A 4,368-nucleotide genomic window follows, 5' to 3' on the forward strand; every position below is an offset into this window, starting at 1 on the left:
AACTCCTCTACACACCGATGCTTTAGTGGTGGCGGCGGTTGCTGTGCAGGAGACGTCGGTGATGCTTCCACGCCTCCTTGTAGTCATCAAGGCCCCTTACCTCCGACTTCTTTTCCTGCCCCCACACCAACCACTCTGTCATCCTCTACTCCAAATTTTGTGCGGCTATTGGCCATTCCTGGCAACACACCACTCGCTACTCCTCAGGGAATCATCCCACTCGATACTCCTCTCTTTGGGGACCAGACTCTACTGGAGACACCTGCAGCCTGCCGTACCCCCATTGAGATGCCACTCAATACCCTTGTCAAGATGCCTGCTGCAACACTCAGGTTCACTCGTCACAAGTGAGAGGGCTTATCGTCATCAATCGACATCAGCAGCATCATCATCTTGGATGACAACAAGAAGAAGGTGATCTCGCTCATGCATGGCCTATGCTCTCAGCTGTTTTGACACTACATACTAAACACTTGAAGTGAAGTTTCAAATGAATTAAAAGACAGAGTCATTAGCATGTTTCATGATGAGTTTCTCGTATCAAATCGGGATGAGCACTTCAATGAAGACTTGATGAAGGTGCAGATGTGCGAGTACTGCAAGCACAAGCGCTCTGAAGTGCAGGAAGCACTAAAACATAGGTGGACCATGCCAGATTGGCTAGCCAAAGAATATTGCAAGAATGAAAAGCGAACAACACGCAAGAATCTTGACAAGTGGAAGCAACAAAAAGAGGCATCCAGAGCGCAAGTAGAGGCAGGGAGCTCACACCACTTGGGGAGCGGCGGATGGGTGTCATTTGAGACCAAATTTGTAAGTGTTTTTGCATTTCCCTTTAGGTTTGGTACGTAGTTATGGGTATTTGTACTTTGAGATTTTGACACAACGTCTTCTTTGTATGTTTTAGAGAGTGGTTGATGACTAGACGTGACCCCAAATCGTATGAGCATGAGTATGTGGGCAGAAAGGGCTTAAACGCTCTTATGGACATTTTGAGTTCTCGCTCCTGCTTGGTTAGTATTTAAGTTTATTCTCTTACATTTGTTCTATTTTAATAATAAGCTAAAAATTAGATCATTTTGTAATTATATGTTTCTACTTACATATTGTTTTTTTTTTCAAAATCCATATGCAGTTGGGACGCGAAGAGCATTAGATTAGTCGACGTCACTCTAGTCGCAGCCATATACCACTAGTTTTTTTTTTCCTCATAGCATGTATAAGGAGATGATGTATGTACGTCAATTTTGTAATTATTTGTCAACGTTGTATTTTTTCAATAATGACAATTGTGTTGTAACTAGTACATTTTGGTCAAAGCCTAGCAATCAAGTGATTTTGCTTATGATGTGTATACTTTTGTCAATATATTACTTTTGCCAATTCACTTTTGCCGATATACTTTGTCAATTTTGAATCTTTATTTAGGAAACTTTATGCTCAATATGGTTGATGGGGTGGCAGGGCAATGTATGCCTTGCCACCAAAAAACATTATTCTTGGGTGTTGCTATATGCGTTGCTATTTTTGGACCTGTAGCATCTCTATATGCGGCGCTAAATTTGGAGTTGCAGAGTTGCTATTTGGGTCGCTATATGCATTGCTATATGTGTCTCTATATAAAGATGCATATAGTGACGCATATAGAGATGTCCTCTTTGAAACGCATATATCAATGCTTATAGTGATGCCAGGGGGAAAAGTATCCTCGTGTATTTTTGTCGCTACAGCCATCACAAGTGTGAAGAACCTCTTGTAGTGGTTCCATGATCAACATGTAACAAACAAGGAGTCTAAAAAGTATGATTATGTATTAGTCTATACTTTAAAATGACACTCCAAAAAAATAAAGAAGCAAGGAAATAGCTCATTTGTGATTAACAACATATCATCAAGTGGAGCCATAAAACTTGAAACATTTGATGAAGATGAGATATCCAACTGGATTAGTGGCTACAGGTTGAAGAAATATCATCTATCACTACCCACAAAGATGTTTGAAAAGATACACAACGATGTAAAAAGAAGAAAACAAGCCTGGGCTAATCAAGCATCGGCTCGAGAGGAAGAAAAGTTTTTTATTTTTAAGTGTAAGGAAAGACAAAACAAGGTATAATTTCAACAACCTACAACAACACCTCCTCAAATTGAAGCAATTCAAATAGAGCAAAATTGGCTTGGAGGTATGGATGTACGTATCGAAAATAGCTTCCACATGGATCAAATCAGTGAGAACTTGTTGACATGGGAGCGCAAGCCAGTGCCATCAAGTACTCTGTATACATGAAGATGTCAGATGCCACATTAACGATAAATCAAATTGAGCCCAAAGATGCAAGCTGAGGGAAGATAATTAGTCTAGGTCAAGAAAATTTGTTACTCATTATTGACGGGTATCAATTCCCCCCATCAGCTTCATGTCATGCCAGACACAGATCTTAACAATGCATTCATCCTAGGTGTACCTTGGATGAGAACTAACAATGCCCCCCATCAGCTTCATGTCATGCCAGACACGGATCTTAACAATGCAGTCATCCTAGGTGTACCTTGGATGAGAACTAACAAGGTAGTTTTGAATTGGCAGGAGGATGCTTTAAAGTTCAAACTCAATGACACCTCTTATATCACTCATTTGACACAAAGTGATCACATCTAGGAACTATAGCCCATTGCCACAAAACCACAACCAATCATGAAGCATGTGCTCGCATGATAATTCAAAAGAAAAACCACAAGACAAGTATGGGTGAAAAAATCCATCATGGAGAAAAATCTACCTAAGCAAATATGCATAAAAAATCCAACCACATCACCAGTGGCACCTTTGACAAATTTGCATCTACCAGTAAAATCTCAACAACCTCGACATGATTAGACTTGGAAATGTCAACTAAAACAACCGCAAAAATCTAAAGCAATCCAACCCAATTATCAATGAATTCCAAAGCACAAACAACCAAACCAACCCCAACCCACCAAGACAACTTGGCAATGAAGATCGACATGATAGACTTGACAGACAAATCAACAGTCTCCATAACAAATTACAAGTGGGTACCAAAGAAGCCCCAAACAACAAAAATCAAGACAACAATACTGCAATAACCAACAATCAAAGAAATCCTGCATGCCATCTTCAAATACTTCTGCTCAAGCCACGTAATATAGATGGAACCTTGCCAAAATATGCCACTAAACATGTTATGGTATAAGCCACACATTGCGGTCCTGCGGATGTCCGGCCGTTGCAGACTAGGAGTTCATGCAGCTTTGGGACAGTTCTTCATGGGATATCATGGGACAAGACGGGATTTTGCACCGTTCCCGATTTGCGCTGGAGCAGCGGGTGTATTTGGCGGGCATACCAGTCTTTGTGGATATCTCTCAAGCAATCAATATATCATTCTCATGTAATTCTGTGTTTTGCTACATATCAATGAAGAAGATGGTGTTCTGTTCTTGTGTATTGTCATTTATTCTGTCTTCATATACATTGTTGTTCATATAATGTAAGGAAGTGTGAGGGTATCCATTCTCGTAGTGCTTATTGCTCCACTGTGGAGCTATAGGCATTACATCTGGCAACCACAATGCGCGATGGGTGACTTGTTGTGAACATGCATGTGCACTAGGTCGCAGGGTCCTCCTAACCCTGTTGTTCCAATTGTGAGAAGACGATGGAGGAGAGTCCACGTGCGTGGAGTACTCCGCGTAGTCAGTCATGTCCTCCTGCCGTGTGCTCTCCCTCACCCACTCATGTTGCTCCACCACCGACTCTGGTAAGCAGTCCCGGGGTTTCACCGCCATCGTCCCCTCCTCGTATTGTTTGGAAGCTCTTTCGAGGAGGGGGTACAGTTGGGCAAGGGACTATGATGCAGCCAGTGGTGGGTGGTGAAATTAAGTATAGTCGCTTTTGAGGTCTTTCAAAGGAAGATCGTGATGCAAATTTTCATAATTTAGTAAAGTGTATGGATTGAATCATCCTGGCGTTGTGGTTTCTCTCCATCAACAATCAGTGTTTGAATCCACACTTTTAGGGAAAGCGGCAAAATGGCTCTCAGAGTATCTTGAAGATCACTTTCAAACGTATGTCGAAGGGTTGAGAGTGTTCTTGCATCGATTCAGAATGGAAAAGACGGTCCCTCAACATTTGGAAAAGCTTCGGACGTTGCGTCAAAAGTCATTGCCAGTGGAGGATTATGCTGCGAAGTTCCGGATGCTTTCGCAGCCGGTACCTTAGGCACAATGGCCGGTAACTGCAGTGTTGAATGATTATTTTCTGCGAGGACTCAATAAGGATCTCAGAGCTGCTATGGCAATAGTGGATAAGGTAACCACTTCCCTGGATAATATTATTGCAAGGGT

The sequence above is a fragment of the Adiantum capillus-veneris genome, chromosome 6 (assembly GCF_014529385.1).
Source record: "Adiantum capillus-veneris isolate H3 chromosome 6, ASM1452938v2, whole genome shotgun sequence".
Classification (NCBI taxonomy): domain Eukaryota; kingdom Viridiplantae; phylum Streptophyta; class Polypodiopsida; order Polypodiales; family Pteridaceae; genus Adiantum; species Adiantum capillus-veneris.